We start from the raw sequence: 25,328 nt of genomic DNA, 5'->3' as shown, positions 1-25,328 counted from the left end.
GACTTAGTTTTGCAGAGGGATGTGGGAAGTGACACACAGAGAACCTCAGACAGCTGACAGATTTCTTGAATCCAAATGATTCTTTTAAGTTTATGCAAACTGATGGGTCAGAGAGACACTTGGTGCTTAAGATAAGAAGTCAAAGGCTGCTGTCCTAAGGAAGGAAATGATAACAAGCTCCTTTTCTTGCTGGTTATCCACCTTGCAATGCTCTGGGACATCCTTGCAGTCCTTGCTACAGCATCACAGGGCTTTATGTACTTGCACAGTTTCACTAAGGGTCAGGTCCTATTGTTGCTCCTTAATGAAATAACAAGTAGTTGGTCATTAACTCTTCTATTTCCAGATCCAATGCCTTCAGAGTACAATGGACTTGAAAATGAGGCAATTTCTCACTTTCCTAATATTTTCACTATTGGCTAGGGAACAAGTTCTCACGCGAAAGATTGCCTCACTTACTCTGGTGATGGACTGAGTACTTCATTCTGTCTCCAGCTCTCAGTTTTTACAAATGGGAAAACTGTAAACAAGTATCTTATCCTGAAATTTGGAATTTATCTATTCTGCATCCAGAGAACATCAACAGGAGACTAGTCATAACAGTCAAGCTACTAATTTCATTTTCAGATAGGAGTAAGTTGAGAAGTTGGATGCAAAAACATGGGATTTTGAGTATGTGTGGTTACTGCAAGAGTGAAATAAGATGAAAGGTTCATCTTATTCATCTTAATAAATGCAGGGAAAGCCACAAATAGTATTCTCATGTTCTTTTGTTTTTGAGCCATGGGCCTAAAGGGTATTTTTAATGCAAAGGAACGTAACCATGCTTGTCCAATGTATTTTCCATCAGCTTGAAGTTGTATATCACTGTGCACATTTACATGTATTCAGTCTTTCTGCTGTATCTTTGTGGCTGTTAGCCAGTGGGATTAATGGAATGTATGAAATAGCAGAGGAGCTGTGTAGACTGAGTCCCAAAAAACAAAAGCTAAAAGGCAGGGTGGTCCTCTGAGTTCAGTTTTCACTTAATCTACTGAGTCATTTGGTGACCTTGGACAAGCAAACTGACCTCTTGGCACTGTGGTGAGGCCGAGTGTAAAGCGGTGTAAAACCAAACAGGGAAGATTAATTGCTGCAAGAAGAACTGAGTCAGTATGGCAGGATAGTATCCCCCAAAGCACCCCTCCTGCTCATCAGGGAAATCCCAGATAAGGTAATATATTAATTTGTGTTTGCTTGTGTCTGCAGTGATCAAACTCGGAAAAACAGTTATTCTTTGAAAGTATTTGCCAAGCCTTACAGAGCTACTTCCTCTCTCTGCACTGTTTCTTTTCTAGACTTCTTCATTGCCAGATTGAGTTATAGGCTCAATGAAAAAAGGGGGAAAAGATACATGTCTGCCACCCGGCCTTTTGATGATCCCAATTTTCCAAACTTGGGAATCAGAAAAGCTGTTTCCGAGGAAGCTAATCACTAGCTTCTGAGCCCATTCTGAAAGCAAAATTTTGAGGTTTGAGGGGTCCCTCTGGTTTTGCTTGTTTTTGGTTTTGATTCTTAATGTCTGTGAGGTGAGCCCAAGGCCAGACTGAGGATTGCATCAGGAAAATGGAAAGATGAAGAGAAGAGAGAAAGAATGGCCTCAGCCCTAAAATAGCACTGTAAAGGGCGTTTTACTTGGAACTTTCCTTCAGCTGACCTCAGTCAGAGTAAGAAAAAGATATTAATTCAAAAGTGTAAAGCTAAACAGAGATTCAAGGCTGGATGTAACACTCATATCTACTTGGTGTCGTGAAAAAAAAAAAAAAAAAAAAAAAAAAAAAAAAAAAAAAAAAAGGATATTCCACCTGGACCAGAAGCTTAATGTTTTTTTAAACTTCAGAAACATTTGTTTTGTTTGGATGTCTTTGACCCTGGACTAGACAAAGGCAGCAAACACCTCAAGACATACTCAGAAAAATAAGAGGAACTGAAGTGCAACAGAAGCTATTTGCTTTCTTTTTTTTTTCTTTTTTTTTTTTCTTCATTCCTGGTGAGCTGGAAATTTCAGGAAAAGCTAGTTTAGAACAGGAGGTTTTCAAGCCAGGCTTCTGATAATCTCTGATGTCCAAAGTCAATGCCAGTGGGATTTTTCCAGCAAAGCCAACAAGGCTGAAATTTTTTAGTGCAATATATAAACAAGAAACTATTTTCTTTTTGTCCAAAAGCTACAGTTTCATCTGTGGAGCTCCTTCAGCCATGACTTGTAAACCAAAGGAGGTTTTTATGCATATTTTCAGTAAGCAAGTCAACAGAGCAGGCCTGGAAGCCACTGTGGCTCTGCTCTTCAGCAGGAAATAGGTTTGTCTGAACCAGTATTTGCAATGATGCCTCTAAGGTCTACCCCATCCTCAGAAAATTGGGTAAAACTATCATGTTACCCAGAAAAAATAATCCCTTCCTTCCACCAAATTGTCTGTCACAGATTCAGATTGTAGTGCATAAAACTGACAGCAAGCAACTTGCACATGAAATTTCACCTAAACCTCAGCAGTGAACAGCTTCCATCCGGCTGGAGAAATGGGTGGGAAAAACAATGCCAGCATCATGTTCATAATAACAGCAGGATCTTGGGCCAAGTGATGAGACCCCCTCAGTGATGAGAAATGAGAGGATTTGTGGTTATTCATTAAATTTTTTTGTGTTTCTCATATGGTGTTATGCAAGTAGAGGTGGTTTTCAACCCTGAATAACTCTTGATGGGCAAACCTCAGCTGTAAAGGAATGCTGGAAGAAGTGTTCTCAAAACAATGTCAGCTCCTTATTGTAAAACAGCTCCTTACAAAAATTAATGTTACCTCCAAGAGGTTGGCTTCTTTCATGAGGATGAATTATGTGGATAAGGTGGTCCACTGACAAGTGAACAGATTGAGAATCTGCTAATCAAAATTCTTACCATTGTGCTACTCCATCTGTGTTTCATCTTTGTACTAACAATAAATAGAAAAGAAGGGGTGAGGGAAAAGGAAAAACAAGTCTTTTCTTAAGGCAGGTTTGTACATGCTTAGCCTGCTCTTCTGTTCTGGTGTTAGGGCAAAAGAAAAAAAAATCCACTGAAACATAAAGCTGTGTGGATTGTATGGAAAATTTGACTCAGATCAAGTGCCTGGCCAACACCACAAAATGGACTGGAGACAAATCTGATAATTAGAAAAAGCAGTGAATAACAAAATGTTTTTGACTCATGCCATATCAGGCAGCCTCCGAAAATTCTCAGAGGCAAGAAAACAGATTTAATTCCCTGCAGCTTATTGCAGTTTTATGTTAGAGCAATACCACTGATTCCAGAGGCATTATACTAGTGTAATACTGCCACTGGCAGCTAAGCCAAAATTCACCTTATTCTTCCATGACAGTTCATTTTGACAGCAATTTTCTCAAATTGCACAAACAACCAGGTAAACCAGGAGGGACCACACTTACGTCAGCTTGGTACAACTGACACAAACAAGGTCAGAAACACTCCTATTGTATTAATCTAATTTACAGTGCCTGAGGTTTGTTTTTGTTTTATTTTTAAGACCAAGTGGCCAGGGTAAACACATATGCTGACCAGTCCACAGCAAGGGTGGGATAAGCATGCTGTCCATCACACCAGGGATGCCATATAGGGGTAAGAATGTCTGATGCCTGATTTTTATCTCGTGCTGCTGCCACAGCCTCTGCCAAGTCCAGCAGGTGTTGGAGGCTGGAAGGCACAGTGATAAGAGCTAGAAAAGAAGACTTGCCAGAAAACAGTCAAATAGGAGCAAGAGAAGAATAATGCCTGCGAAGGAGCCAGCACACACAAGGACAACACAAGGAAAGAGCTGAACCAGGCAGTAAAGTGAAGATATGAGGAAAGCATCCTGGAGAAGCCAGAGCTGAGAAGAGATGAAGCAGGAGGAGGTGTGAAAGGGGAGAAGAAATGCCTGAAATCAGGTAAGAGGATGCACAACAACATCTTGTCATCTCGCACACTGTCTTTAACTCCATTCAGGAAAGCAAGATGATAGTAGCTGTTCTTGCCTGGGTGCTTTAAATGGCTACAGAAGATTAAAGTCAGTGTGTAGAAAGCAGTTCTCTGTGTTTCTGTTTGAAGAGAGACAGAAACATCTAGCATGGTCTCATGTGGCGCTGTTTATTTCTTTGGAGATACATTAGGAAAGTCAGGTGAGCAGAGAGTGAATAAGTGCTGTCCCTCTCATCAGAATTTTTGATTTTTTTGGGATGTTCAACAGGATTTTCTCTCTTTCCTACATATTAATGAGCAATCAATGTTGGAGATGAAGGAGGAGGAAGACAAGGAGAAGGAAAAAGAGGAAGTGCTTTAGGCAGCAGATGAGATTCTTCTGAAGACTGTGAAAGAGACCACAGTGGAGCAGATAATCCTCACAGTTGATGGAAAGGATTGTGTTGGAGAAGATTTTTGTGCTGCAGCTCATGGAGGATGCCATGCCCCCTTTCACCACCCCAGGGGGTGAGGGGAAGGATATAGAGAAACTGGGACTGAAGGACAGAAGTTGTGATTGAAGGGAGAAAAAAAAAGGGGGGGGGGGGTTTGCATTTTTTCTCTGTTTCCTGCAATAAATTAATTTTCTCTGTTTTGCCTATTGTCAGTAACTGGGAAGTGTTCTCTGTGTTTACCTCAACCCATAAGTTTCCCACCTTGGGGATGGGTAGGGAGAGAGCCTTTGGATGGCACCTGGCTGGCAGACAAGGTCAGCCCACCACAGTGATACACATTCTTATTTTGCCTCTCCCATCTTCATCTCATGTCATTTAGCTTCCTTCCTCTCTAGGAAAACTGAATCCTAATGAATAAAGAGAGGTACATGCTACTCATGATGTTGCACCCACAAAGCAGCAGGTGGAACAAAGAGCTCAATATGTAAAAACTGGTGAAGATTTTGACTAGGAACACTATCAAAAATAAGACATTAAGCAGAAAAATGACAAACTCTGAACAAAATTTCCCCTTTGTGATTTTTGTCCTGGTGCTCCAATTGTTGGATGAAAGGGAAAGCCTTTTTCCAAGTGAGGCACAACTAAACAGTCACCTGCCAAGAGCCAAGGACTCACTACTTGGGAATGCTCATTTGCAAAGCAAGTGGAGGAGATGTAGAAATGCACTTCACCTTCATGTGCTATTCTGCCATCTACATAAATCACACATGGAAGCAGCAATGCCAAATTTGAAGAGAGTTTTGTCTCAGAATTATTTAAAAAAAAAAAAAAAGCAAACTGTATCTGAAATCCAGTATATGGAATTAAATTGGATCCTTCTGAAGCTCTACTTCAGCTGTCAATGCTGAAGCCTTTCTGTGACCAGCCTTTCCAAAGCAGTTGTAGTGCTGAGAAAGGAATCACGAAATTTGCTCCTTTCAGACCCTCTGGATGCTGGATATGTCCATGGCACTGAAGCTGTTGTTTGAGATCCAATACAACTGACGGCATTTAGATGTGAATTTTGGCATTAGCCTTTAACAGCTGTTAGTTCCCATCCATTCCCATCCATTGCCAACCATTCCCATGTGTCCTGCATACCCTTGTATGATTGTGATCCATGACTCCTTCAAGATTTCAGTTCACAGCATGATGTGCCTATAACCCTGTTAGGCTTCTTTTCCCTGGACTACCTAGAAGTCTGTATTTCTATCAAATTAACTGATTACGAGGTGGTTGCCACTAAAAAAACCCACATCTCCATCAACTTCCATGAAAGGATATTAGAAATGTACTTTTATTTCTACTTGCAATTATTCATTAATTCTACTTGCAATTGTATGGCAATGCTTTTGTAAGTAATTTGCTTCTGTAAGATTTCTGTAGATATTCTAGGTAGTGAGTAGAGAATGCTGAATCATAAATTTAGGGAATTAAATTAATTCATATCTCCATTTACAAAAAATCATTCCCATTTCTCAGGGGTAATATTATCTACTCACTTTCTTAGATTGCCCAAAGATTTATGCCTGAAAAACTGATTTAGCAGAATATGCCTATGGCTCTTTATTCATAGAAGGCTCTCCTGAAATGTCGCAAACACTTTCTGAAATCTTTAAATTCACTATCCAGAGGCTGGCCTGACACAGGCACATTCTAAACCACTTTTTCTTGTCACTCCCTGTTATTCAGGAGAACACCTAGGAATGTTTGACAAGCAAGGACAATCTGCAAATGAGGCAAAATGTTTGTGAGAGTACCTTTTATGATGTACACAATTTGAAAACTGTTTAGCAAACAGCTATTCCATTGAAATAAAACTGGTTAACTTCAAAATTAATCTAGAGTCTTTTCATCATTTGTGGATTTGACCTTTTTTGAATCTCTATTAACTCTTCAATAAAGAATTAACCAAATAAACAAATTTAAATTATTATTAATAGGTCAAGTGTTGATGTGTTTGTATTTTCTACATTTTAGTGTAGTAATTTATTTAATGAGTCATAATTTCAATATCTCCAGTGTCTGTATCTTGGATGACTTTGGTTTCTTGATGTGTACTAGTTGTTTACGTCAGACTGAAAAAATTACCAGTATCATAAAATTATCAAGGCTTTTTGACTTCATTCTGATTTGGATCAGAAACTAAACATGTCAAAATTCTGTGTGACATGGAAACAAACTAAAAAAAATTATTGGGTAAAAAAGTAAAATTTGAAATCCAAGAATCCTGTCTGCATGATATCTGTGCAGATTTATGCAATGAATGTTACTCATGTAACATCCAGAGCTCACTGAAGTCACTGAAGTGGTGGGAGTTTTTTCACTTATGTCACTGAAATTTGGATGACACCCATAACACTTTATTAGTATCTATAAAATGCTTTAAAAACAAATGATGTAAGGAAAATTGTCAGTTATGGAGTTTTTCCTTCTCTTACTTTGTGTTAGAAGCAAAGAATGTATTCCTGTGTTAGGAAGTGTTTTATTAGCCTATGTGAGGGGTAGATGGAAAAAAAGTTTTAAAAAGCAAAGGAGTTTTTCTATTCTCAAATCAGGGATCACGGTACAGAAAGTGGTTTCTTTGTGACTGGATGGACAAGTTGCACTGAATGGTATAAATAAGGTCTGGTTCACTAAAAAAAAAAAGCAAAATTAGGTTAATTACCACTTTTGACTTGGCATTATGGCACATTTCAGGATCATAGGATCTTCTGAAAGATGAAGTATTTTGCAAATATTCCTGTACCATTCAGCTTCTTGAAATATTGCAGCCTTCTGCATGTTCAGTTGTATATTCCCAGCACAGAAAACTTTCTATTCTATGGCTACTGCTGCATAAAAGGTAAAACAGAAGGTAGAAAAGGATGGATTTTTTAGATCCCTTCTCACTGGAAATCCAGTTTTCTGGTATGATCTAACTGCTGAGAAGGCAGTCATGCCTGCAAAAGAGATTCTTCAGATTTAAAGACAGAAAAGAGGAGACCAGAAATTGATGAAGACCTTACCTTGTCCTGTGTTGACTCCTGACTTCTTCATCTGCCATCTTTATCCTTGAGCCAGCTGTAAATATGTGGGTGAAGAACTTCATTTTGCCTGTGAGCAGCTTGTGTCACCTGATGGCTCCACACATGCAGGGCCAACCATGCTCTAGGGAGATAACTCTTCTTCATCCAGGTCCTCTGGCCACAGACACCGAATTCTAGTGTCTGTAATGACCTCTGCTGTGATTGCCTTAAATAAATAGAGAGAAATAAAATCAGCAATCCTGCCCTGGATTTATATTCTACTTAAGTGGAGACAAGTCTTTGCAGGAACATAATTCTTGGGGCAGTTGTAGGCCATGCAGACTCCGAGTGCTTTTTAGAGATCAGATGAAATTAGGTCAAGAACATCTGGGCTTTTTAAGGTATGTCAAGTATATAAAGAAGCTGCTGAATTCTGATCTGTGACACTTCTGCTATTCTAATCTTTAATCCCCAAATGGCTTTGCTAAAGCATCATAATTTTAACCAACAAATAAATCAGCTGCCATAGGAGAGGCTGATACCACCTGTGGATTCTTAGATGGCTCTTTCTTACATTATAAGGCAAAAACATGCCATTTATACCAAAATATATCTATCTGACCCATATTTCTACTAGATTTCCCTGCACTTTGTTTTTGCTGCTTGCTGCCATTTGGATTACGAACTACTTTCAGTTGAAGGTTCCATGTGTCCTGCTGTGACAGTGTTATAGTGTTACAGAAATGAAACCATTTGCCTCTCCAAAAATCTGTTAAAATTATCGGGCATGATTTTTTTTTCCTAATACTAGATGTTTGTAGAAATTCAAACCACAGCACTTTAAAAAAATACCAAACACACAATTTTTAACTTTCAAAACATTGCCAAAAGGAAGAGAGCAGGAAAAAACACCCCAAACCCCCTAAGGTCTCTGTCACCTGCCGCAAGATTTATGAGAGTAAAATAATAGAGTCAAGATGTGCTTCAAGTTCACCTTCCTTGCTCCTTTAGCTGCTGTTCTATTTCACTATAACCAGCATTTACTGAATATGTTAGAAATTATATCTAATTACAAAATACAAAATCTTACTGTTGTTTACAGTGTATTATTTACAGATGGGAAGGTGACTGAAAAGGACGGTTATGATGACATATAAAGCTGAAGCTGGTAAAGTGGGAAACAAAAAGCTGAACATTTTTATATATATTTGCACAACCTCTCTTCCTACTAGTTGTTTCCAAGTTCTGGTCAAAGCACCTATTTTTATTTCAGCTGAAGACTGGCCCTTTTCCTGTACAGAGATTGCCAAATGTGACAAACCATAAACTGTTTGTCAGCAATTTAGAACATGGTGAACACAGGGCTCCATGCTGAGTTTATGGGTGAGTTATGCTGACTGCTCTATTAAAGAAGTCTGTACTCAATCATTTAATCAATTGAAAAGAGAAACACTTTCAGTTTTCATGTGATCAAGCCCACAGTTATGTCAGACTGACAGCAGTGTTTGGCAAGAAACTCCTTGTTCCCGTTCAAGAACTGTAAAGGAAAAATTAAGTAAGTTAGAGAGCAGAGCTTTTTGCATTGTCAGGGAACAATGAAAAAACAAGGGTGAATTCTATGCCTGAGATACAAGAATGACCATAAGGGAGTTTGACCTGAAGATGCTCTGCTTGCCTCAGCTAAGATTGGAAATGAATTCCTAAATAATGGATTAAAAATCTATTTCTCACATAGGGTTTGTGGAGATCACAGAAGATGCCATCCATGAAGGACCACCCTGCAATCCTTATATTGACATTGTTGGGACAGGCCTCTGGTTGCAGTTTGGACCACTCAAGACAGGCACAATCAGGAGCACTGAGATTCCAGACCTTTGTGAGCTGGTTCAAGAGCACTCCCACAGCTGGTACCCTGCAAACAGCTTCAGTTCATTTCCTGACACAGTGCTAGATTGCATAAGCACAGCTGCTTTGCTGTAAAGCAAAAAGAAGTCTGGAGAAGTCTTCGAATAAAACACCCTGGAGCAGAAAACCTTTCATCAGTTCACAGCAGTATTTTATACTGCTACTTTTAAAGTATTTATGTTTACCTATCCAGTTCTTCACATTTCTCCACAATACCCTTACAACTGCCTTTCATTTGATGTTTCCAGTTATGCTCTGAGGTCAGAGCCTGATTTATTAGCTAAATAAAAATTGAAAACGTTTGGTGGCTGGAGCCTGCTGTATTTATGGTGCATAGTTATGGAATCAGCCTCTTGTTTATATCTGGAAATCAGAATCTGATTTGATTTTTAAATCAAAACTGAAGAGGCATGTCTGTTTTTAATTAGATCAGATCTGTGAAGTTTGATGGGATTCTTTCTGAATGATAGTGCAAAAAACTGTGGTGAAAGATCATCACTTTCTTTTAAGGATTATGGCACTACCATAGCTGTGAAAACACAGAGCAATACAGAAATCTCAGCCATTTATTTGCATTAAGTTTATTTTATGCAGGAGGACGTAGTAAAATGAGATATAAGTATTCTAATACATAAAAGTTGCATGAAATATGGCCCCTTAGTACATAGATGGAAAAGTTTCTGTAATTCTGGGTCATTCTGACACAAAATTAACCTGCCTTTACAAATAAAACCAATGTATCAAACCTTAGCAAAACCTTACCCTAGATTCTTATCTTCTTGTTAACTACCTCCACGCCTGCTGAATTCTCTCCTCAGAAGATTTCCTAGTTTCTTATTTTTCTCCTCAACCTCCCTGGTTTTCTCTCAGTGCAGAAATCGAGTATCATTTCTGTTGGTGCAGAATTAAATAGTATTGAGTGGCTGGAAAGTCATCTGAGAACCTAATCTGCTCAAGCACTGGCTTGAAATCTCAGCCATCAAATCTTTGTCTTTGAATTTAGTACAAATTAGCTTTTTTAATTATTATTTTAGAATTGTTCCATCCTTATTAGGTGATGATCCTCCATGTGTGAGACTCGGTGACTTTCAGAGGAGTGGATAAGAGGGAAAGAACAGCAGGACTACTTCATGCCATTGGAGAGAAAATGAGCTGTAAAATAGATGTCCAAGGACAGCTAAAAAGGATCAAGCAGTGGTAGAGAATAATCACTCTTTCTGCTGTGGAAGGGAATTCCCATCCAGCTTTGCAGTTGCTGCCAGGGACTTGCCCTGAGCTCCCTGTCTTCTTGTAAGAGGGGAAGTAGGGAAGTAGTGAATGACTAATTCCAATAAGGTGTTTACCTCCATTTCTGCTAACACATTTCCAGGCACTAAAGCCAAATCAAAACTTTTCTCTCAAGGTAATGTGCTTCTCTTTAGGTCTTTTTCAATGCAGCATTTTTTAAAAAATAAATTCTTTAGGCCCTTTCAGAAAGCTGCCTCTCAAAAGAAGAGTGATTAGGCCTAACACAGAGCAATGTTAAATAGAAATGTAACATAAAAAACATGATGAAAGAAACAGCTGTCACTGGGCTAGACCAAGTCCTTTCAAAATGGCCACAGGCAGGCTTTACTGGGAGTATGTGAGTATAAACTGAGCTCACTGAATTTCCTCTACTACCCTTTCCTTCTCCATGAGAGAAGTTGCCCATTACAGTCATCATCTGAGGGCAGCTGGTGGGAACTGTGGGAAGAGCGAGATGGGGAAGGAGCTCCTTCGAAGTGTCCATTGGGTACTTTTGCCAAGATCAAGACTTCAGCTTTTCATCCCAGTGCATTTTTTTCCCAGCTGAACAGAAGAAACCTCATTGTTCCCAGGCTTTCTCTTAGCTTTGGTATAATTCAAAGACAAAGTTTTTGTTTTCAAAGTAATATTTGAAGTGTGTTCTCTAGGCTGTGAAAGAAAAAATTTGCTCCTGAATGCTGATGCCATCTCCTCATTCAAAAGGCAATTGCTAAAAATGCATCAGAAGTCTAGCCAGGACTAAAAACAGGGAAAAAGAAAAAAAGAAATCTCTTACATCCTACTACTTATTTCCAAGCCACCCATTCATCCACCAGAGGTGTGTTTATTTTCACCCTCCTGTCTCAACAAGACCTACAGAAAAAAGCTGAATGAGACCGTAGGAATGCTGGAAGCACTTACTCATGGAAGAACTTTGTGGGTAACGTTTTACAAAGAGAAAATAAAAAGATCCTATGGGAGATGTTCTGGACTGAACCATGTTCTGTTTTCACTGAGCTCTACATGCAGCCAGACCCAGCTGGTAAGGTCAGAGAACCAAGTAATGGATGCTGTTGTTCCAAGATGCCAGGAGCAATGGCAAAAGTACATTTTCTTCCTAAGGAGCCATGATAGACAGGTGTTTATGAGAGATTTTTGGGTGCAGCATGCATGCCCTGTTTCCTAATAGGCACTGCCAGTACCTCAGAAGTCAGAGAAAGCAGAAGTCAGAGAAAGGGCAACAGCAGAAGAGCAGCAGAAGTCAGAGAAAGGGCAACAGTGCCATTTCAGACAAATCTACAGAAAAGTCCCCTGAGCTTTGTCTTTCTCTTTGTCATTTTGGGCCATAAGTTTTTGGGAGGCAAAGAAGCAACTTTCACCTGCTTGTAGCAATTTCAGCTTGCTCCCTCATATGGCTGATGATCCTTCTAACTCTAGTCACACACCTGACATATGCAAACCACGTTGAAACCATGGAACTTAGTGTGTATATATTGTAGGACTCAGTGTGTGTGTATAATATATTTATATATGTAATATATAAGTAAATATACATAAAACTGTTGATAATGGGCTTCTGGACTGGAATGAGCTGTGGCAATGCAAAAGGAAGATCCAAAAAGCAGAAGGCAGGTCTTTGATTTGGCATCCTGGAGAATGAGACAACAGAGTAGTTAATCCCTTTGTCCATTCTTGCCCTGAGCTTGCTACAGTGAGAAGGGTGTGCAGATCCAGGCATGTTATGATTCATTCTCCATGTGTCATCTGGTAGAACTTAGCTGTAAATGCAGCAGTCCAAATTACCACACAGTTTATGACATGGCCTAAAGTGCTGACCTATACTACTTTTCCCCTGCTTTTCCCCCCTTATGGCTTGTTATAGGAGTTGTCAGGAGTCTGAGGAAACCAGATGATCCCTAAGCCTTCTGGAGGAGGTAAGAACTTAAGGCACGGGCGTCACGCCACTCATGACTACCTGACATGGCCTCAGTTTGTTTCCCATCAAGGATAGCAAAGATATAAAACCAGATCAAAGATTTCTCAAAGCAACAAATGAATGCCCCGCCCTAATTCATCACAGGAAAATTACCCTGTCTAATACTTCCTGTCATTCTGTTTCTCAAGGTCTTTGAAAAACAGCAGCAGTCAGTCTGCCAAAGCACAGTACCTGTAAGAGAAGAAAGAAAATTATTCACAATCACACTCAATGAGCTCCTGAAGACCTTGTGAACTTGATCCAAACTCATGGAAAGGAACAAAATCCTTTCCATGTCTTGCTGGACAGGGAGTACCCATATTTGCATTCTCTCCGATATCTGGTTCTTACTGGAGAAACAGAATAGCAAAATGCTTGAACAAAATACTGGACCACGGTGCAAGTGTGCCACTGACAGCCTCCCAAACCTTGCAGTTCACCTCAGCTGCTGCACTCAGATATGCCCTTAAACCAGGAGCTTGTTCTGCTGTGGCTTGCTTTGAGGTCTCTGAGTTTGGCCTCATTTCCCACTATCTAGGGTTCATTAGCAAGGATCAAAGAACTGCTCTTTTCAGCCTGGGCTTTGGGAACCACAACCTAACCACAGGTAAACTTTGAAGCAGACCACATTGTTCCCCAGCTAGCTGGTGCTTCAAGCCTTCACCCTTAGCTTTTGGCTCCTCCTGTCCTTTCAGCCTTTGGCTTTTGACACCAGACTCAGGTCCTTTTTGATTCCTGCTTTGTTTGTTCCACTTCCAAAGAAGAGCAATGGACCTGGTGAAGGGTCTGGAGCACAAATCCTTTGAGGAGTGGCTGAGGGAGCTGTGGGGGCTCAGCCTGGAGAAAAGGAGGCTCAGGAGTGGCCTTATTGTTCTCAACAGCTCCGTGACAGGAGGGTGTAACAAAATGAGTGTCAATCTCTGTTCCCAAGTGACAAGTGACAGGACAAGAGGAAATGGCCTAAATTTGTACCAGGAAAGGTTTAGATTGGATATCAGGGAAAATTTCTTCACAGAAAGAGATGTCAGGCTTTGAAACAGGCTTCCCAGGGAAGCATTTGGGTCACAACCCCTGAAGGGATTCAAAAGATGTATAAATGTGGCACTTAGGGACATGGTTTAGTGGTGGACTTGGCAGTGTGACTTTAATAATTGGACTCAGAGATCTTTTCCAACCTAAACAATTCTATGATTTTATGATACCATGATTTTTTATTTCTGTCTTGGCTTTGACCCTAGATATTGTGAATTAAAAGGTTTTTCTTCCTTCCATGACTGATTTCTGCTGTTTTCCTTTCAGGTAACCCTTTCATGTGTGTATTTCAGTATTTCAGATCAGGTTTTTGGTGTTTGCCAGCAGCCTTGGAAAAGCACTCTATTTGCAGATGTGAAAGACTTTTCATTAAAGCACTCTAGCACAGCAGTGTCAGCAGGCTCAAGCTCTATTTTTATTGACTAACAGATATCCCCTGAGCAGGGAAACAGTGGGACTCAGATTGCCTTAGGGAGAATCTTTCAGCAATACTATCCACTTTAGGGAACAGAGATTGGCAATTTGAGCACTGATATTCCCGTGGGTTTTGCTAGAGAAAAATGAATCTGATTCCCAGTGAAAGAAGACAATCTGAGAAGTCCCAAGAGTGAACATCTCTGTATGTTCACAGGAGCTGTGTGACACAGGGAGCAGAAGCATGCACTCCCTCAACTTTATTTTGACAGTGCAGCGGAAAATTGCCCTTACAAACCTTATCCAAAGAGTAAGAGAGTAATTTATTCCCCTTGTTTATTGAATCATTGTTTTCTCTGAAGCTGCCTGAGGAAAAACTACCCCATTTCAGCATGGATCATTTTATTAATGGTACAGACAGCCTTCTACTAGAACTTGAATAAATTCTTACAGGTTTCCAAACAGTTGTGAAGTGTTTGTTATGAGAAAGGAAGTATCAAAACAGAGCTGAAAGCACTCTGGTCTTTCATGATAGTTCATCATTTTCTAATATGGAGAATCTAAAATGCTGTTTTAGATACCTTTCCTCCTTGAATTTGCGATCCCACTGCTGGCTATTAAATTAGATTGACATTTTAGTTGGACGGTCTAAATCTGAAATGCTTCAGCTATCTTGTTTAAGCATGTAGTGCTCAGCATCTTTGCAATGGTTTTATAAGCTTCTAGAAAACTGATTTGAACCTGGTGCTTGTCTCTATTTATGCGTCCTAAGAAAGAAAAGTCAAGCTGTTTACAACAACTTGATGGTCAAGCACTTGTTTAAGTAATCTGCAGCTGGGTAGAATTCAAGATGTGTCTGCACATGGATGTGACATGAACACATGGATGTGAGTGTTGCCATTTATGAGGAGCACTTCAGAGTTTATAAAGATGTTGGTTCAAAAGGATAACATCTTTCCTTCCTTTATTTTGCTTTATTTTGAAATGTGATCTTATAGTCACATGTCCTCGCAGGGAAGTGAGGCATACTCACTCTTGAAAAATTATTACTTATGTTCCTTCCAACAAGGGTAAAATCAGGGCTGAGGTGTATTTCTAGAAGCTGTGGGGAAAGCTTTGACTGATAGGACTAACAACAGCATTGTAAACAGAAGGTGTCCTTTTCTCTCTTGTAACTAACTCATATTCTTCCATTCCCTCTCAAATCACAAAACAGACCTCTAATTTCTGATAGCACACAGAAATTTTCCCCTCCCTATTAAATCTTCCTATTGGTTTTCTGTGGGGATTTTTGTGGCAGTATTTTTTATGAATTTTTTAATAAAATTAAAAAGCACCTTTTGGGTGTTTTCAGCTTAAACCTCAAATCATTCTATAATGTTATTATGAGTTAGCATGAATAAGCAAGTCTAGCTATAATTGTTTCTACTGTTGACAATAATGTGTAGTTTCCACATCCTGAAATAAAATAGTATATATTGCTTCAAGGATTCATGCCAAGCACAAAAGTAAATTGTGTCACCCTTTTAGCTGCAGTGGTTCCAAGAAAGCACTTTTATGGATTTAACTTATGTGTCTGATTACCAGAAAAGAGCCCTGAAGGCCTGTATGTCTAATAAACCCCAACCATTCTGCTTTAAAACTGAGTGCCATAAAAATGGCACAATATCCCATACCTTGTATAGATCATACTTAAAGAATGATTTCATATTAAGAATCCAGCTTATGCAGAATATTTTTTTAAAAAAAGTCCCTGATAATTCTTTCAAAATACAAGTACTTAAAGCTCAGAACCACCTCTCTTCTGACCTTCTCTGGCTTTTCCCCAAGGATACGAGGTTCTTACAAAGCAGTCTTGCATTGAGTATATCTTTTACAGCCACCCTCTTCCACTGCTCAAAACAACGAAGCACAATCCAGTGTATTTTTGAGAGATTGAAAAAAAAAGGTTTGAAAGATATTTTTGAATTGTTAAAAAACTGTATAGAATGTAGAACTGGGTAAAAAAATGATGCAGTAACAGTCTATGAATAGTCAGAAATTTGTGAACAAGGTCAAAGATGTAGCTGCTGTTTCTAGGCTCTGAATGGTGCATGAAATACCTGGTTTCTAATCTCTTGACTGGTACTTGAACTCTCCAAATGTGAGGTTGTTTTCATTGGAGAGAAGAACATTTCAAATTTGGAAGAAATGAAGATAAAGAAGAGGAAGATGGGAAATACCCAAAGAACTGCGTGGCAGTAACCCAGGGCCACTTCCATAGAGTAACAGCACAGCTGAGGTTAGAAGCAGACTCTGGAAGTCTCTAGACTAGGATCCTGCTATCTGTTTTGTAAGTAGATTTGGTTGCTCAGGGACTTGTCTGATTGAGTTTTAAGGATTTAAGGAAATCCAACAGGTTCTGTGGGTACCTTTTCCAGTGTTGTGACTCTCTCAAGTGAATACATTTTTCTTATGTCTAAGCAGGACCTCCTGAAATCTCTTGCATTTCATTGCACATGTTTGAGAAAAGTTCTGTGTTCTCTATAATCCTTCTCTAAGTAATTGAAAAAAAAAGGAAAAGCCCTCCTATCCTCAACTCAGTCTTTTCTTCTTCAAAGCGAACAATTCCAACTCTCACAGCCCCTTTCATAGATCATGTGCTCCATGGACTAACTGCAATATGACAACAATTTTCTTGCATGGGAAGCCCAAAACTGGACCCTGTAGTGCAGAAGCCACCTCACAAGGGCTGGGCAGAAGGAAGGAGTCCCACTGGCAGCACTCTTGCTCAAAAATCCCTGGATATGTTTGACCTTCATCAGCTCAAGGATTTCACCCCAAATTTGGTATGGAAGTGGCAGGCAATGGTCAGATACTTGATAAGAGATAAACATTTGGGTTATTCTATTGCTTGGAAAATTTGAGGCATGAAGAACTAAAGCCACTGTCAGCACACCTTTATCTTTCAGGGCAGAAAAGACAATTTCTCCAATCAAGTCAAACTGTACAGCAATGAAGAGAGATGCCTTTTCTGGAGACACATGGGCATGTCTTTCTTCTGGGACACATCTATTTAAGATAGAAGTTCCTCTTCAGTATCAGGAGGTAACAGTTAAATTCATTAATACCCTTCATGAGTTCCCTTTCCCCATATGAATTATTTGTGCTGAGCCTGGTTATTCCATCCAAGAGTAAACCTTGAATTAGATAACTGAAACTCAGGGAGGATGATTATCTCAGGCTACAAAAATAAACATTTCCAGCTTTATTGTTTTCAAACTTAACTCTAAGCTTTTTAAACACAAACACAGTAGCCCTGAGAGGCCATATCTGACCTATAAACTAAAGGCTGTAGTGAATTAACTGTGTTTGCTTTGTTCTGCAGATGTTAGAAGGATTGCCCTTAAAATATGACAGGTTCAGTTAATTTTTTCTTAGACAAATGTAATTAGCATCTGTTTTGGTTTTTCTCAGTCACTGATATGATCCCTTTTGAACTTGATACCAGTTGGTTTACACAAGTGTGCGAAAGTTGTAAACAGCCAAGGATGAAGCTATTCCAGTGCTGAAGAACATTTATTCATTCCACTGTTATCTTTATACTAATAAATATAATACCAAATTAATAAGAAAAAGTAAGGAGTACTTCAAAACACAGCAGGACATGTATCTATAAATAGGGTCCCATTTACAAAATGTTCTATGTGTCTTTGTGAATATTATATACGGCATATGCTTAAATGTATTGGTGATGTGTTATCCTCCCAGCAAGATAAAGTGAAGAACCATGCCCTACATAATATTTATAACATGGCTTCACAATTTATTATGTGCTTCTGAAAACCTCATCTGGCCTTTCCCTACTCACCTCTCTCTTCTGGGACTATTTCTACCATTCCACACTTCTCAGCACCTTCCAACAGCTGTTCTCTTCTCTCTGGGCAACCCACAGCAAAGGGGTGGGGTTTATTTCTCAGAAGATCCATCTGCAAAATTGGGATTCTTGCCTCTCAGCTCACTGAGGTGGGACAGGCAGGTGGCACCACAAAACTCTGCAGTGGCTCCTGAGCCCAAGTGCCAGCACAGCCCACATCTCTTCATCACCCTTCCCCTCACACACCGAGGTGGGATCTGAGTGTCATCCCCACTACTGGATACTTGTCAGCACTCCACGGCGCACACACACACAGAAGGAAATGGAGGGGCTGCTTCTCATGTAGCCACAGAGTCTGGACTCTGCTAAGTCGTGGATGTGAAACACCACAATCCTTTGTGCTACTGAATGTAGGGTTTTGACCTGTTTCCAATGCCTCCCCTTAAAAAAAAAAAAACAAAAAAAAAAAAAAAAACAAAAAACAAAACAAAACAAAACAAAACAAAACAAACAAAAAAAAACCAACGAAACAAAAAAACCCCCAAACCTCCTATACTATTCAAATTGTGGGCTGTGAAATGCCTGTTCCACAATTATGAATCAACCGAATGTAAACTGACATTTTTGGAACCCACAAAAGGCACCTCCTTAAGCTGGGATTTATCCTTCCAGGAAATTTTCAATCATACTGTGAGTGATAGAAATATCAGGGTAATAAAAAAGGAATGAGTTTATGTGTGCTTGCAGGCATGAAGGTGCAACAGTAAATACCACTCTTCTAACAACAAACACAGTGGGGAAAAGAGCACTAAATGTCTTCTCAATGACTTGTGATGCAAGATCAACTCTGACATTAGATTGCTTTTGTTTGTCCAGCATTTCAAAAGCTCCTGGCTAGAAATCCTGACCACATGGCAATTTTCAATCCCTTTGTTCCATATCTTTGGGGTAAGGAAGACTCATTCAGTTTGCTTGAATGCATTCAGCTATTGTGAACAGGAACCATTTTTCTTTCCCCCATTTAAATTCCAGTGAATATTGAGAACAGCTCAGAAGTAAAATGAAAGACAAAGAGAAGACAGGGAGATAGACAAGTAGTATGAAAATGGACAGAATAGAGAGGGAGCTAAACCTGTAATTCAGAATTTCACTCCTGTATTTTGTAAAGAATGTAGATGCTGAAATATTCTTGTTTAGCATTAGTGACAGACAATACATGATGAAGCCTCTTGTCTTCAGGGAATGTGTCTACACCTATAAAGGTCTTATCATTCTTACCATGACCCACAATGCATGAAGAAACACTATGCTTAATTTCTACTTGCAAAAGAATAGAAATAGACCCAGACGCATCACAAACAAAGTTTTTCTGATATATCATAAAATGTCTTTAAAAGCTACTTCAAATTATTTCTTTGCCTCCAATTATGCACTAAACCTCTTTTGCAAAGGTGCCGCTTGCTTTCCTTGCTTTCCTTCCAAACCAAGGAATGGGAAGGTGTTATGGTTGTTTTAAATTGTCTAGAAATGGCTTTCTCCTTTGAAGTTAATAGCCATAATTGAGACTTTGTTTATTTAGTGGAATATCATACTCTCAATTTCCTCCAGAGGTAGGTTTTCTTCAGTGTGTTTATTGCATATGGCATGGATTTTGTTTATTTGGGACAAATACAGTCTTGCATAGGGAGGTGATCTGAATTGATAATTGGTCAAAGGAAAAAGACTGTGCAGTATTTATTTGTGTATTTCTTAGATTTAATTGCTATGGCATTCCTTTCAATCTGTATGGGTTTCTTCCTTTCTATTAAACTGGGTGTGTAATGGCTGCCATCTGCATCTGCCACAACTTGGCCCAGTAATTGTGCATATTGCTCATGAACAAGAAATATATAGATTGGAAGATAAACAGGTTGCCTGCCACAGATAAACTACCTGAAAAGGCTGTGGTTCTTTCTTCTGCTTTATGAACATATGGGACAAAAGAAATATATAATAGAATCCTATACAATGTGCAATACATAATATATAATCCTCCCCATATAGGACAACACAAACAGTAACAATCCCAATACTCAATTTCATGTGTCAGCATAATGAACTTAGATTCTCAAGGGAAAAATAATATTTGTTTGTGATTATGTCCCAGATGATAACTCCTCAGAAGTTTTATAGGAAAATATTTCTTTCCTCCCTGCCAAAAAAAACCCCAAAGCTTTTTTAAACTGGAGGATTCTTGTAAGTGGTCCTGTGTGATTACAGGGTGATATCCCTATTAACTGTTTTGAAATAATGAACCTTCATTTTGGTAAAAAATGAAAACACAAGTAGCTGAACCAAGATCCCATCCCGGCAATCAGATCTCTGCAGGTGGTCAAGTGCTCCTAGAATGCAACTGTGGGAAAATAAAAAAGGTGGCTTAGCCATTCAAGGTAACAAGGCTCTCTAGACAAAGAAAATATTTGTTAAAGAATACAAGTATGTGATAGTATCTTCTTCTCAGAAGCAAGACAGTTTTTCAATGTGCTTCATGTCATCTCTCACTGACATGAAAAAGAATATATCTTGATTCTACTTGGAACATTTTAAGATTAATAAATGTTACTCTGATGGAAAAGCCTTTCATGCTTGTTTAGGGACATAGTCCCTCACTGTTTTCAGCCTTCTGAAATAGCTCCAACAAATCAAAAATTTCAAGTTAACAACCAGATCAGTGAAAATGCTGACAGCATAAAGGGCTCTGTTTTATTCACTGGCCAGTGCTACCTGTAAACACTGTAAAACCTAACAGCTGTTAGAGCAGACCCATGTTACCACAGCTCTTTAGGATTTATCACTGTAGCAGTCCCACTCCCAGAACAGCCAACTTGTTTTAATGAAATGTAGCTTTCAGTTTCATATTGTAAAGCAATCAGCCTTTTCTATAGATTATGCATTTTTCTGGAGTAGAGACATGCATTTCCTACACAGGGTGTGCTGAAGGAAACATATCTGGAAAAGGCATTCTCTTTCTGTTAGTGGCTCTGCTTCTGTGGAGTTAGTAAGAACATAAATCTATAGACAAGTTTAGCAAGCATTTTCCACTTCTTTGCATCAATCTTCAGAAGCTGTTAAAAAAGAAACATTATAATATTGGTGTTTTAAATGGCCATGTGAAATGAGGAATGAGAAAGCAAATCTACACCTCTCTGTCTTTGTAAGGATTTTTGACTGATTGTTATCTCATGATTTACACAATTCCATGGAAATCTTTGATACACGATTTCCAAAATTCATACTACGTTTCCAGGATTCATTAATTCATGTTCATCTTCATCACATTAAGATCCTGTCTTCAGGAGCATGTTCTCTCTGTTAGCATATTTCTCCTTTCCATTTAGGTGCATATAATCTGCTAACAAGTCTTCCCATGTCATTCTTTTTGTTAAACTGAGCAGTAGGAGATCCTTTCTGTTTCCCATTTACCATCCATCATTTTCCTGACTCCTCTGTGAAATACCTGATTTATCAACATACCATTTTTTATTTTCTGGCCCAGATGAAGTGCCTGTGTCTGGCCTCCTCTGCTAGAGGCTCTGCTCAAGACCGGGTTTTGCAGCAAATCTTCTGTCTGGTAGGATTGACTCCACGCTGGGGTCATGGCCCTGTGATTTTGTTCTTCCTCACCTCCAGAGTCCTTTTTTGCCTTCTCCTGCCCTCCTGCAAATTTCCCTAAGCTTCTCCAAACTCGATCCTCCGTTGCCACAATGTGTGGAAGCAAGTTATTTGCCCTGCTCATGCCAAAGTTACATGTTTCCTCCATCAAAAGTAGTCTTGGTTTGAAAAATGTTTGTCCCTTCCTGGACTCTTAACACTTGAATTAAGCTGGAGAAAAAGATTTTGCCTCTCACTGCCATCCCCAGCCTAGGGAACATGCTTGACAACGTGTCACGTTGACATCCAAAATATTGGGCCATCCCATCAGTGTAATTAATTCCTTCCTATCCCACCAGTGTAATTCTTTAAGACATACCTTCCTGGTAGCCTTAACCATGGATAGGGGAAGGAAAAGCCATGGTGTGCTCCATGTTTAACATTCCACAAGATAGGTAGAATCTTGCGTATCTGCCAGATAATAAAATCATTCCAGAGGATGCTCTCATCCTGTTCTCAGTCACATTGAATTTGCGTATTAGTTAACTTTGTTTCTTATTTGAAAGCAAAGTGATACATATTAATATTTTCAATGTATTTTCAATTATGTGGTTAGATCAACATGTGTTACCAATCCTTAAAATTTATTTGAAACAAGGTGGATTAAAGTGGCCACATGAAGTATCTTTTGGTATTGTACAATGAAGTTTGTGTATATTACCTTATAATGTTTACAACTCTGCTCAGTTTTAGGCACTCAGGTCCTGTTAAGTCCCAAGAAACACTAACAGTTGCAGGGCTGATTTTTCTTGCAACCCCCTTTCTGGATGACAGTATAAACATTTCCAAAGAAAAACACATTTTGTAAGAGTCAATACTATTCATTTGCCATTAAGCAACACAAAAATTATTATAATAAAGTGTAGCTTACACCAAGTGACATTGTGGTTCTTAAATGTCTGGCTTGCTTTAGTAGTTAGAGTCAAATTTTGCTGCCACTCAGATCAGTGGGGAATTCTGGAAAATTCAATGAGACAGATCCTAGAACCTCCATCAGCTTCAGAAACTTCTTTATGTAGGGTAACTCTTCAAGAATCATCCCTTTCAGTTATACATGTCTGCAAAACTGTAGCTTTCTTAACCTTAGCCAAGCAGGAAACACTTCCTCAGAGGACTAAAAGATGCCTAGTTAATTATCTTCACTGTATTTCAACTCATGAAGCAAATTTGAACCCCTCCATGGCTCATAATGCAGTTTTGAGGTTTTTTATTGTGGGTTAACAGGAATATTTAACTCTTGGTTCTTACATGCTGCCTGATTTCTTCTCCAACACTGAGTTATTCACTGAAAGAGCCAAACTTTCATATTCTACCTGTGAAACAGAGGGGACTTTATTTCTGGAGTGATGGCCCAAATTCAGGTGTCTCAACAGCATCTCCTCTCTCTCTGCTGCCCTCCCCAAGGAATGTTGATGGGACTCACATCAGTGCCGAGTTACACAACAGGCATTTGATAAACCTTTCTCCATTCTGTGCTTTTCCTGCATTAATGAGAGGGTGATGATAAGGTGTTACAAGACACTAGTGCAAGGCTGGGCACTGCTTGTTATGACAGAAGGACTAACTAGGTTCATTGGAAATAATCTAACCTCTCCCTACCAGAAGAGTGAGTTCTTAATTAGCACAATGGGCCTGAGTTTCAGTCACCATCTTGTAGATTTACAGACCCTGATGCTTGTGCAGGTGCAGCACTAATTAAAGACCCAGGCTTGCAAGCTGGGTAGTGTAACAAAGCTATACCACCTGCCTATTGGCCTAAAAAGAAAATTTGTAGCACAAAGCTACCAAAAGTAGAGATCGATTTTGTTTTATCATCTAGTAGTGGAGATAATCCTTCTATGTGCTCATCTTTGTTTTCAACGAGAGACAAAATTGAACTGGAATGTATTTCACCTGAAATAAAATGTTTTGGCAAACAAGGCAACTTGGTTGTTTCTTACTCTTCCAGGGATTTGAGAGATGCTTGGTAGCATCAGGTAAAGTTTTAGGTTTTATGATGGTAAAGTTTTAGGTAAAAGACCTAAGGTGGTAAAGCTCTTTTTCTCCCACTGTGATTAGCTTTGCCAAACCTCTGACTGCTGAATGCAGATCAGCACATTGGTACCATTTTCAGGAGGGTGATGAACTCTGTAATGACTGATCCCAAACCAGCTTTGGTCACCAGACAGTGTAGGCAGAGCCATGGCACTTATCACACCACAGTCTTGCCAAGGACTCTAAAGGACTCTCTCCTTCTTCTCTAGGAGAGGTGCTGCCATGGGGCCACAAAGGGAGATCCAAAAAATTCCCATCTGCCCCTTCCATAGGTGCATGGGCAGCGATCACCATATGCGAGCACAGAGAAATTGCATAAGAAATCTGATGAGGATGAGGGACTAAACCCTCTGAGCCAAGAAGCTTTTGTGTGAAAGAGCAAGCAGGGAGCAATGGAGGGGAGGAGCACCGAACCCAGACGTTACCTCAGGCATTAACGCCCCAAGGGCTAGTGAGAGATATGTTGGTGTGTTTATAGAGACAGATTAAAATCAGATTTCACACATAGATATCAAGCACACCAAGGGTTATGAAAATCCTCCTTGACTGGTGAAAGAACAATAGAATCGTGGTTGGTTGCCCAGCAAACCTGTGGAAGCTTGGCTGTGCTCCATGCCAACAGACAATACAGAAACCACACAATGAACAATTGCTTTTGTACCGAGCTGAGGAAATATTCTCAAGTGAAGGAGGACAAGATCTGAAAGGTAAGCTTGTAGTTACACAAATCCACCCGATCTTTTACGTACACTTCAGTAAACTATTACTCAGCCTGTGAAACCATGCATTCACCTCCTGTGCCTTTTCACAGCAGTGTCACATACGCTCAACCGCTTCTTTAAGCCTTTGAGCAACCCTTTTTTTCTTGCTTTTCCCAGTGTCCTAACCTAACATGGTGGGAATGCCGACATGCCAATTGGTCTGCAGACCAGAGCCACGATTGCATGTGCCTTGAGCAGCTGCCAGCCCAGCCTGCTGGCTCTCCCAGCTACCCAGAGCAGAGCAGCCAGTGACCAGAGTGTGGTCACTGCTGAGCACAGCTCAGGCTGCTGTGCCAAAGATAACACTTCCCTCCCAGCTGAGCTCATGGAAGCTCCATGGTGGCTCTTTCAGTAGCCCAAACAGACTCTGGTCAGCCTGGAAAATACCATGTAGGTAAACCCAGAGTGTCTTTCAGAGGAGGCAAGAAATGTCTGTGCTCGGGGCGGAAGAACAGGGTCTTCACATGCCACCTGGATCTCCAAAAGCATTCAGCAAGTATGATGCACACCAAGTCACTCAATCTGAACTCTGTCCTGCTCCAGCAGTCATGTATTTCCTGTTATTGAATGCTTTTAAAACACTCCAGCATGCAAACCTAAGCACTCAGTGAATCAGTAACTGTTTTTTCTGTCTGCATCTCAATCATGGAGCCTATCTACGCCCATAACTGAAAATAATGTGGGACTTTGTTAAGACATGATACCAGAAGGACTTTCTCGTGCTAAAACATTAGGAAAGACATTTTAGCATCTCTCCTTCCTCCCAAAGTTACTAGACATGAATCCATACACACTTATTTTTCAGTCCTAGAAAATTACTAGGTAGAAATAACCATTTCAGTGCTGTCTCCCAGAGGAGCACTTCTGGATGTTTTCCATTAAATAAAATGAAAAGGTAATATTTCTCATTTATGTTTTTATGTCAT

The sequence above is a fragment of the Chamaea fasciata genome, unplaced genomic scaffold (assembly GCF_029207755.1).
Source record: "Chamaea fasciata isolate MVZ Bird 193981 ecotype frontalis unplaced genomic scaffold, bChaFas1.0.hap1 SCAF_5, whole genome shotgun sequence".
Classification (NCBI taxonomy): domain Eukaryota; kingdom Metazoa; phylum Chordata; class Aves; order Passeriformes; family Sylviidae; genus Chamaea; species Chamaea fasciata.
The sequence above is the reverse complement of the archived record's forward strand: the minus strand, read 5'-3'. Positions refer to the sequence as shown.